This window comes from Spermophilus citellus (assembly GCF_964194105.1).
Source record: "Spermophilus citellus genome assembly, chromosome: 3".
Taxonomy (NCBI): Eukaryota; Metazoa; Chordata; class Mammalia; order Rodentia; family Sciuridae; genus Spermophilus; species Spermophilus citellus.
In genome coordinates, this window is record NC_138184.1 from 21125904 (window position 1) to 21138474 (window position 12571).

Below are 12571 nucleotides of genomic sequence, written 5' to 3' on the forward strand. Positions count from 1 at the left end.
ATGTTTTGTTCTAGTTAATTGGTGTCTAAAACATCCATTGTTCCTAAACCTCACAAGGCATGAAGCATGCTTTGTGCTTTTACCCCTTTCCCATGCCTTCTGTGTTGTTGAAATTGTTAAATTTTAATGTGTGGTTTTAAAATAATCATCCTTCTTTCTTCATAGTATTCTTTTAGAAATCATGAATTTAAGCTTCATGAAGAATATTGTGGTTAAGACAATCTTTTAATTGGGATATTTGTTTTATCTTACTTGATTTTTTTTTAAATTGCCCATCTCTTTTTAAAATTTGTTTAAAAAATTTAAAAAGGCCCTTAGGCCAAAGTAACTTCATTTTGAAAATCAGTACCTGCCTAGCCAGGCATGACATTCCTGATAGGCCCTCCCTGGAAGAGTCCCTAACTACCAAAACCACAGCAAAGACATCAAATAACAATCACAGGACCAGATGGGTTATTTTTTAACTACTCCATTGTATTTGAGTATATAGTTAAGAAGTTTTATCTAGCAGGCCTTGTAGAAAGGCAGCCTGGCTGATATTCTCTGTCAATAAACCTTTGCTTAATCTCAATGATGTGTCTCTCGTGGATATTTGTGCCACCCACCCTAACAAAATTCAATTTTGTTTTACATAGAAAGAGTTCAAGGGTGGCTAGCTTTCTGGGTTCAGGGTTAACTTTCTGGGTATGTGAGCTGAACATGCCTAGGAAAATGGACCTGCATTCGGTGGCCCGGGCGGGGGAGGGGGGTGGTCCCACACTTATTTTCATGCTTTGCAGTTGCCATCTTGAAATTCTTCATAATTTTTGAAAAATGGATCTCAAATTTTCATTTTGCATTGGGTTCTATAAAAATTACATTGGGCTCCTAAGTTTTTTTTTTTTTTTTTTTTTAAGAGAGAGTGAGGGGCTGGGGATGTGGCTCAAGCGGTAGTGCGCTCGCCTGGCATGCATGCGGCCCGGGTTCGATCCTCAGCACCACATACCAACAAAGATGTTGTGTCCGCCAAGAACTAAAATATATATATATATATGAGAGAGAGAGAGAATTTTTAATATTTATTTATTTTTTTTAGTTCTCGGCGGACACAACATCTTTATTTGTATGTGGTGCTGAGGATCCAACCCGGGCCGCATGCATGCCAGGCGAGCGCGCTACCGCTTAAGCCACATCCCCAGCCCTCCTGTCTAAGTTTTTACATGTCCAAGAATATTGTTATTTTCATCTCACTGTTAATGGTAATAAGCTGGATATAGAATTCTAAGTTCAAAATAATTTTCTTTCATAAAAAAAATTAAAACTTTTTAGATAGTTCCCATTTTGATGATGCGCAATCAGCCAATTCTGATTATCAAAATGAGCCAACTCTGATTATCAAAAACCTGCATATGTGTCTCCTCCTGGAGGTCTGTAGAACTTTCTCTTTAGCTTAGCCAAGGACCCCTGGCATCCTTAAGAGGTTGAACTTCATTAGGTGATGTCTGTGTGTTATTTTATTCCCACTGTTTCTGCTCACCACCTGGGAGTCTCTCAAGGAAATTTATCTTTAAAAATGAATAATTTTCTATTCACCATTATGAGAATTTTTTTTTTAAAAGTCTGTTTGGAATGTTTATCAGTTAAAAGATAGATCAGGGCAATCTAACATTTGTCTCTCAATAGCTTTTTCCAAGTTCTATCTCTTTGTCAGCCAGGATATTCCCTTGACATTGTCTTCTAGGTTACTCGCCCAGGAAAGGCTATAATTCTCAGATGGTATAAAACAGTTGCCAGCCAACATCAGCAGGAGATGGCCCAGTAAGACCATCTGGGACAGACACCATCAACATCTGCTGCAAGTTATCTCTCTGAGCCCTGGGTTCCTCCTCTGTGAAACAAGGGTACTTTTCCCATTCAGATGTTCCAAGAATAAAATGAAATAATGTTACAAAGATCAAAGCATGAAGAAGTATTCTATAAATGTTATTTCTTCCCATCAATGTTTATAGCAGCTCCATTCATAATAGCTAAGCTATGGAATCAATCCAGGTGCCCTTCAACAGATGAATGGATTAAGAAACTGTGATTTGGGCTGGGGATGTGGCTCCAGCGGTAGCGCGCTCGCCTGGCATGCGTGCGGCCCGGGTTCGGTCCTCAGCACCACATACCAACAAAGATGTTGTGTCTGCCGAGAACTAAAAAAAAATAAATATTAAAAATTCTCTCTCTCTCTCTCTCTCCTCTCTCACTCTCTCTAAAAAAAAAAAAAAAGAAACTGTGATTTTATATATATATATATACACACACACATACACATATACAGAATAAAATCATGGCATTTGCCAGTAAATGGATGGAACTGGAGACTATCATGCTAAATGAAAAAGCCAATCCCAAAAAACCAAAGACCAAATGTTCTCTCTGATATGTGGATGCTAACACACAATAAGAGGAGTGGGGATTAGAAATTCATTGGATTAGACAAAGGGGAATGAAGGGAAGGGATAGGAATAGGAAAGACAATAGAATGAAGAGGATATAATTTTCCTATGTTCATATATGAATACATGACCAGTGAAACTCCACATCATGTACAACCACAAGAATGGGCTCCTAATTAGAATAAGTTATACTCTATGTGTGCATAACATTTCAAAATACACTCAACTGTCATGTATATCTAAAAAGAACATATTAAAAATATTATTTTTTATGAAGGATGAATAGACTCTAATCACCAGCTTCTTAATATTACTTCGAATGCTAACCTTTGCTTCAGCTTTCCTAATCTCCCAGGCTGGATGCAATCACTTGTCCTCTGGCACAATGCAATGTGTTTACCTTGTAGTAGAAGTTAACAGAAGCAGACAAGGAACTACGGGCAGAAATAGGCTTCCAAATATCTTATGTCCCTGTAGGAAGTGATACCGAAAGCTCCCGTTGAAGCCAGATTTAAAGTTAGGTAGTCAGTGTAGTTAGGTAAATCGGGTCTAATATCGAGTGAAATCTAAAATGGAGGCCATGCTGGGAATGACTCAGGGAAAACACAGGACAACTCATGGAATGTTGACGAAGTCCCAAAAAGGCCCTAGGCCAAAGTCCACCTCAAAGAAATGTTCATGAACAGCCCCCAGCAAACTTAAAGATAGCCCATCACAAAGAAGTGTCCCACCCCTCGGGCCTTCCAACCTACATTCCATCCCCAAAACTATAAGAAGGAGAAACAACCACACTTCCACGGATTCCACCTCTTGGGTCCCCTTCTTCCTCCGGGAGAAGTCTTTTCTGCTGTCCTTTAATAAACTTCTAATTTCTACTCTGACCTTGCCTCGGCGTGCTTCTTTGGTGTTATTCTTCAACATCGGGGAAGCAAGGACTCGTCACCGGTCAACAGCGGTATCACCGTCTTTGTCCCTGATGCTGATCCAATAACAAGGGCAAGGTTTTAAGAAAAAGGAAAGCTTTATTGCTTTGCTAGCAAAGGAGAAAGACCATGGACTCAGGTTCCAGAAGCTGCCTTTTGAACTGCTAGGGGGAAAGAGAACTTAAAAGGTGGGATGCGAGGGCTGTTTTCCAATTATCATTATTTGTATATCTAATCAATGTATAACTGGCTTCTGTGAAAGAGCTGTTGTTTAGGTTTCTAGGTCTGGATTTCTTTTTCTTTTTTCTTTCTTTTTTTTTTTTTTGGTATCGGGGATTGAACTCGGGGGCACTTGACCACTGAGCCCTTCCCAAGCCCTATTTTGTATTTTATTTAGAGACAGGGTCTCACTGAGCTGTTTAGCACCTCACTTTTGCTGAGGTTGGCTTTGAACTCGTGATCCCCTGCCTCAGCCTCCTGAGCCACTGGGATTACAGGAGTGTGCCTGGATTTCTTTTCTCTTGTGGACAGCCAGTGGAAGGGTAGACAACTCAGTTTAGGACAGGAAGAATGTTCATCTTGGCTTCCCCTGCCCTTGGGGAGGGGGAGAGGGAGAAGAGGAAAGAAAACAAAACATGTCAGTTTTAAAACAAGCCACCACTCCAGGGACTCCTGTTACAGCAGGAGTCTGCACCTTACCCATGTTCTTGACTAGAGTCTCTGTAGCATAGAAGAGAGTACTGGCCCATACTGCTATTATATTTATTTGAGTACCTTCTATCATAGAGCAACTTGTCATCGTTCTAAAAATACCTAATCTGCCTTGCTAAGGCACTGGTAGTTTTCTAAGATCACAATCAAAACTTGGCTAGACCAACTGTCTACCTTTGTCATGTCTATAATTTTCTGCAGAGATTCTGCCCACTGTAACACATGGCTGGCCAACTCTACCCTATTATTTACAATATCTGGCAACGCTGGGAAGAAAGGAGTTCAAATGGAAAGAATTTGAAAGGAAGTAAGAGTCTTTGGGTTTTAATATCCCAGTTATGTGATCTTGGGCAAGGCACCTAACTTCTCTGGGCTTCATTTTCCTCCTTTGTAAAATGGAGATGGTTTCTGGAGATACTTTTCAAAGATCTCTGGTCCCATCCCTCACTCTCCCGGTAAATTCAGGTTGCCCTTAGGATGAAATCCAAAAGTTTATGAAGTACACAGATCATAAGAATGGCATAAGATATTTGTGGCACTTCTTATAATATCATTATGCTTTTTCTATCTTCATCCATAGGATGTCCCTGGTCCTCCACTCATCTGAGGACCTTCTTTCTGTTCCTCGCACACTGAGGACCTTCTTTCTGTTCCTCGCACACCAGGCTCATGGTCATGCATTCTCTGCCAGCCTCGTCATTATGGAGGTCACTGCTCTCGAGGATTCTGGAACCCAGTCATTATCAGAGAGGAGAACACTGCTTTTCCACAAGAGTGGATCTCTTGGAAGCTCTATCCAAGACTATTGTTGTTAGAGTTGCCATGAAGACTTTAAAAGCACGTGTGTGTGCATATACCTATATATATGTTTGTATGATGCTTTTGCATACATACAAACGTGTGTGTATGTGTACATATATATATATTTTTTTTGGGGGGGGGGCACTAGGGATTGAACCAAGGGGCACTTAGCCACTGAGCCACATCTCCAGCCCTTTTTTATATTTTATTTAGAGATGGGGTCTCCCTGAGTTACTTAGAGCCTCACTAAGTTGCTGAGGCTGGCTTTGAACCTGAGATCTTCCTGCCTCAGCCGCTTGAGCTGCTGGGATTATAGGCATGTGCCACTGTGCCCAGCCAAAAGTTTATATTTTTTAAATGAACCATCTTATTCTTCATTGCTCCCTGCTGTTCAATCTCAGCAAACATAACCCATGGTCCCAGGAAACCCTGATTTTTCACAAAGGATTCTACTTCATCCAGCAGATTTAAAAGAACAATTTGGTGTGAGAATGACAATCATTTCTGGGTGTGCAGGGTTTGTTCCTTCTTAGTTCTCACTGCGACTCCGATGGTAGAAGCTGCTGAACAGGTATGTGTGTGATACCTGACTTAATGGTTGGTTCCTGGACCCACAGGTCAAAGATTAATGAGCAATTGTCAGAGTAGCAATTTGTGGGTCACAGGAGAGTGACTCTCAGAATTCCTGATCCCCATTCCTGAGTCTCTGGGTGATAAATAACTCCCATATTGGTGCCATCTCATTATTTTCAAATTCCTTCTTCCTCAATATTGGAGAGTAGAAGAGTGGAGGAAATCTATCAGGAACATCACTCTCAGGGTTACTTAGGGGTTAATTTTAGGGAAGCATGATTGGTTTTCATCAGCAATGCAGAAGTTTCAAAACCTTCATCCTCAAGATTGTTGCTGACCTCGACTCTTCACTGATCTTATCCTGAAGTTGGTGTTCTGGGGTTTTGAGTTATGCAGAGTATTGGAGCATCTTACTATTTAAAATTATTAGAACCCTGTTAATATATGAGAATGGAGCATTCTTCAAGAACTTGGCCATTTTGCTCTGTTTATTGTGACATTACAATGAACCAGCCTGGTTCCACACATGCCAAAGAGGGCAGAGCCCTCAGGAGCAATGGGTCTGGGAACTCTTGCACACTTCTCGAGAAACTACTGCAGGATGAGGCCAGCAAAAGCCAAAGATAGAAGGGTTGACGACAAAGTGGCTTTAGAGACAGACAAAAATGATGGCTTCCAGACAAGATATTGCCTGAAAACTACATTTTCACCCCAGCTAGGTTTGAGGCTTCATTATCTAAAAGTAGTGCAAACACCACACTACTTTTCCTGCACTGGCTAATTCTTGCTGACATTTCTAGAGTAAAGTACAATATCTATTTCTTGCTACATGTAGTCACAGTAAGGAAGTACAGAAATAAGATGCAAGCATGCCTTTCAGCATGACGAACCTCTCACTAGCTAGTCTCAAGGGATGCGAGGAAAGACTGATTCTCAAAGTCTGATCTAGGAGCTCATCTTGCAGGACAGAGAAATGAGATCCTGCTGGGCACAACCCACTCACTGAGAACTAGAGACAATATGAAGAAACAACATTAAGAAACAACAGCTACAAAATGAACAAAATCAAACAGATTCAGGAAGGGAGTTGACACTTGGAATAGAGAACAGAATTTTTATAGCTTTTATTGGAGGAAAGGCCATCGTGCAGGGCTGTGAGGTAAGGAGAGAAGACCAGCACATTAGTGGGAAACCAGCAATCTTGGCTTCAAGGACCAGAGGACAGAGTTCAGGGCAGCCGCAGCATTGCAAAATGAGGGGGAAGTAGTGAAATGGAGAATGTTGTAAAGGGAAGCCCCAAAGTCTGAATATGATTTCTGACCTTATTTCTGCCTACATGTAAGACAGTCGGCCACCACCTCCACCCCCACCTGACCCCTGAAAGGGGAAAATGTACTCCAGGGACCTTAACTCATAGCTTGGTAACTACTAAGAACCTCATATACCTCATATGGCTGAGCACAGTGGTGCATTCCTGTAATCCCAGGAGCTCAGGAGGCTGAGGCAGGAGGATCACAAGTTCAAAGCCAGCCTTAGCAACTTACCAAGGCCCTAAGCAACTTAGCAAGACCCTGTCTCAAAATAAAATATACAAAGGGCTCAGGATGTGGCTCAGTGGTTAATTGCTCCTGAGTTCAATTCCTGGTACAAAAAAAAAAAAAAAAAAAAAAAAGAACATGATATGGAGGCTGAGGCAGGATAGAGGATTGCATGTTAGAAGCCAACCTTGGCAATTTAGTGAGATCCTGTCTCAAATAAATAAAGTTAAAATTAAATTAACAGGACTGGGATGTAACTCAGTGGCAGAGCACCTCCATAACAATTCAATTCCCTGTAACTAACACACACACACACACACACACACACACACACACACACGAAAAAGCATGCTACATGCCATTCCCTACCCTCTCAGTCACTCAGTCTTAATGGCCTCAGAGGACAGGTGCATCATTAAAGCCAGGATCCTTTGCCAGGAATCTCCCAGGACAAATATCATAAGCCATTAAACTGTTGAGGAGCCTCTAAAACAGCAAATTCCCAAGATCCTTGACTTGTTACCCACTTGATTTGTGTTCTTTTCTGCTCCCACCTGTGTGTCTCTCACCAGTCACAGCAACACGTCCTTATTACAAGGCCAATGTGATCTACATGGAGACAGGGAGCAATTGCTCCACACTGACCGCCCTTCCTCCAGGCTGAAGTGCTTGCATAGGACCCTGCAAAGAAAGCACCTCAGAACATGTGCCCAGAGCCAACTAAAATTCCTAGACTCTACCCCACCCCTGCAATAAAATAAAATTGCTCCCTTCTGTGTTTGGGGAGCCAGCTTAATACTCTCGTGGTTGATGCTCTGTGTCCCCTCTGCTCAAGCAAGAAGCCTAAGAAAGAGATTTGAATTCTTCACAGTTGTTCCCTTAACTGATTCTTCTGATGGAAAGCACACCAACCCACCAAGCCATTAACATCCATTTGGGGTCAGAATAAAATAATTAAACTGCGATTTCAGCTACTACAAAGAGGCAGCATTTGTACTTTTTGAGTCAAAATGAACAGCCCAATAAACCACAGAATAAAAATTTGGACACTCCTGTCAGCTGTATTGGGGAAGGGGTACCTGTAGAAAACGTAGATTCCAAGCCCTACCCACAGATCTGTAGAATCAGAATTTCTCAGGGGTAGTGCCTCAACTCTGCATTTACCAAAAGCAGCCTTGATGACTGCAGCACACTAGAGTTTGAGTGTCACTGCTCCGAGAGTTGGCACAGTCCACGTCTCATGCTCAGATATTTGCTGGGACAGGCTGTGCTTATGGGCGAGGTGTTTGGCTGCTAAGGAAGATGTGTCAGCTGCCGGCATGGTTGGCGCTGGCCACGAGAAACTGAGAGGTCATCTCCCAGCACAGAGGAGATGTCTCAGGACTTTAGATCATCACTGAAAACCTTCTGATAAGGGACCACACAGAGATAGGACAGCTGGCCCGTCTCTTGCAGGTCATCACCTGAGTGAGGCCCTTTGGGTTGCCCTCAACATCTGGCCTCCCTTTATCGCCAACTTTTATTCTCCATATCCTCAAATTCCAGTGCCCTGCCACCTCCACAGAAAACAGCACCTTCCAGACTTGAGCAGACAGATATGTTAAAGATCTGTTGGGGCAGAAAGATGGGCAGCCGGTGGACATAGGAGAGTGAAATGCCAGTCCTTGGTGTCTGGCACCTTGGGTCTCAACATTTGTTTTCATTGCTATTAACTTCTGGTTATAAAAACACTCACAGGTTAAAAATTAGGAAATAGTACATAATGAACACAACAAACAGCCGCAAGATTTGTAGGCACTTACCCCCCAACTCTGCTCGCCATGACTCATGTGTTTCTGATTCTACCAAAGAGGAACTAGACCAGTCTGTGGAGCTTTTCATGCCCATTTCTATGACCCATGTCCAGGATCATACATTGCAAACCAGATTGAGATCTCTACACCATCACATCTGTCCGCCAAGTGATTCTTCTCTCATAGAATACAATATTTTAATAGGAAAAGAGGAGGCTCAGGTTAATCTACGTTATCAAACAATTAAAAGGCACTCATGAAAAACTTTTTTAAAAAAAAATTATATTTTATTTGTTGATGGACCTTTATTTAATTCATTTATTTATATATGGTGCTGAGAATTGAACCCAGTGCCTCATACGTGCTAGACAAACACTCTGCCACTGAGCCACAACCTCAGCCCTCATGAAAACCTTTTAAGCCATATGTAAATATACAAAAGTCTTCTTAAGGATTAAAATGTGCGCTGGAATAAAATTCCTTACCCATGTCATTTACAAACTCACTGGTAAAAATGTTTTTAAATTTTAGCTGGGTGTGGTAGTATATATATAACTGTAATCCCCGTGGCTTGGAAGGCAGAGGCAGAAGGATCCCAAATTCAAAGCCAGCCTCAGCAATTTAGTGAGGGCCTAAGTAATTTAGTGAGACCCTGTCTTAAAATAAAAAATAAGCCATGCATGGTGGCACATGCCTGTAATCCCAGTGACTCAGGAGGTTGAGACAGGAGGATCATAAGTTCAAAGCCAGCCTCAGCAACTTAGTGAGGTCCTAAGCAACTTAGAGAGACCCAATCTCAAAATAAAAAGGGCTGGGGATGTGCCTCAGTGGTTAAGTGCCCCTGAGATCAATTCCCAGTCAATAAATAAAAAAATAAACAAACAAAAATAAATAAATAAATAAAGGGCTGGGGATGTAGCTCAGTGGTAAAGCCTCTCTGAGTGCCCCCTCCAGTGCCCCCTCCCCAAATTTTAAATCTGGGAGCTAATTTAATTGAGTATAAAGCTAAGATATAACCAGGAAATCAGCAAATAAATTCTAGCCAGTTGTAACTTAATGTTACAATGAAAGAAAAATTTAGGGGGAACTTAGAAAATATCAGGAGTGATATGGTGGTCATATGAAATGGAGACAGATAAAAGAGAGAGTATATTGTAGAAACTTAGAGAAATACTATAGAAATACTATTAGAAATGTTCTAATTCTGGTGCCTCTTTCAAAAATTTTAAGAAAATAAGGATGAATGAAGAAGGTGGATTTGTGCTGAGACTGTTTCTAAGTTAGGGAGAGCAGGATCAGACCAGTTATAACTTCATAGCTCACTTTTCAATAATGAAATCACTGAGCCGTACAGCCTTCCATACATTGAACCTCTGTCCCTTTGCCTGATCTGGATCTGCATATCTGCCCACAGATGGCAGCACAGTCAGTAAGATTCTTCAGTTATTTTCTTTCATATTTTATACTAACTAGGATTTTTTTCTATTTTAGTTGGTTTTTATTAAAACATAGCAAATGCACAAGTCTCCAAAGTTTACAAAAGCATTTACAACAGAATTGTCCCTCTCCAATGCTAACCGTTAACAAACTCGTGTACATATTTATCCTCCCCCAAAAGCCTATACATATATATGAGCATATGTGTATCTTTATGAAACTTCAGACACATATTCTGTATGTATGTACATATTTATGTGTCTGTATATTAAATATTCTGGATTTTAGTTTATTTTTATTAGAGATTTTGGAAACTTTCCAGATAGCCACTTACAGATCTTACCTTGTTTGTAAGGCTGCATAATATTTCACTGAATGAATGAACCATAATTTAATCAATCACATTTTGTTCCAGACTTTTAATATTACAATGTTGCAAAAGATGAATAATTTTTTTTTCAAGTCCATGCTGATGTATTTGTGGGATAGAATCTTGGAAACACAATTGCTGTGTCAAGTGGTGGGGACCACAAACAACTTTGTTATATATATATATATATATATATATATATATTTTTTTTTTAAAGAGGGGGGTAGAGAGAGAGAGAGAGAGAGAGAGAGAGAGAGAATTTTTTAAATATTTTTTAGTTCTCGGCGGACACAACATCTTTGTTTGTATGTGGTGCTGAGGATCGAACCCGGGCCGCACGCATGCCAGGCGAGCGCGCTACCGCTGGAGCCACATCCCCAGCCCCTTTGTTATATATTCTAAATGACTCCATTCCCATCGACAGGAAATGGGGGCTCCTTTTGCCCTGATCCTTGTTAATACAGCACTGCAGTCTTCTCTTCTGCCCTATCACTTCCCCCTCTTTCTGCTACTGCTGAGATAGTTAGTTATAAAGTTCCCCCCTCCATCTAGTTCCCACCGTCCATACTGGCATTCTTCAATCTCTCTTCCCATTCTCTTTTATTCTGTAAATTCATATTATGGAAATTTTTTTCTTTTTTCTTTGGGGTACCATGGATTGAACCCAGGGGCACTTAACCACTGAGCCACATCCCCAGCCCTTTTTATATTTTACTTAAGAGACAGGGCCTCACTGAGTTGCTTAGGGCCTAAGTTGCTGAGGCTGGCTTTGAACTCGTGAGCCTCTTGCCTCAGACTCTCAAGATGCAGGGATTACAGGTGTTGTGCCATCGCCTCCGCAATGGAAATTCTTTTTTTTTTTTTTTAATTTTTTTTAAAAGAGAGAGTGAGAGAGGAGAGAGAGAGAGAGAGAATTTTTAATATTTATTTTTTAGTTCTCAGCGGACACAACATCTTTGTTGGTATGTGGTGCTGAGGATCGAACCCCGGCCGCACGCATGCCAGGCCAGCGCACTACCGCTTGAGCCACATCCCCAGCCCCCCGCAATGGAAATTCTTTAACATGCATCAAAGTAGACACACAAGCCCCTGTGTGTCTATTCCCGGCATCAGCAGAACATTCTGCTCATTTTATCTATTTCCTGCCCACTGCATTTCCGGTCTGGGTTATTTTCAGGTAAATCCCAGTCATAATTTCAACTACATATACTTTAGTATGTATCTCAGAGAGGTAAAGGCTTTTTAACAAAGCCATCATACCATTATTTCACCTAACAAAATTAATAATTCCTCAATAACATCTGATACCTAGTCCATCTTAAACTTGTTTCAAAAATGTCATTTTGTCTCATTCAAATGAGGATACAAACAAGGTCCTTTAAAAAGTTTATCTGATCTTAGAATTCCATCATCACTTTTATTTTATACCTTCAATTTTCTGAAGAAACTAGAATTTCCCACCTTCTGGAGTTAGCATGTTGTTTAATGCATTCCTAAATCTCTGGTGTTTTTACAAACTGGCTAGACCTAGAGGCTTAACTAGATTTGTGTGCAAATTTGTTTGGGGCAATAATTTTTCCTGGCTGGTGTTAGGTTCTTGGTGGAACAACAAAGCAGGACATCTGATGTCTGCTTGTTCCTCTTTTAGTAATGTTAAGATTCATCCCTGGGTTCAAATGTTACCAAACAGAGCCAAGCAATCAAATGCGCTCCCCCTCAACTTTTCATCTAATACTGTTAACTACCTAGATCCATTATTTCATTAGAGGTGGAAAAATGATGTCTTCCTAATCCTATCATTCCTCTGGTACTTAATGATGATTCTTTTGTTTTTTCTGAGACAGGGTCATGCTATGTTGCTCAGATTGGTTTATAGGCTCAAGTGATCCTCCCATCTCAGCCTCCTGAGTAGCTGGGACTACAGGCATACACCAAAATGTCCAGCTTAGTTAGGATTCTTACATGAAGAACTTTTCTTAGCAGGTTAAACTGGATACACAAAAAA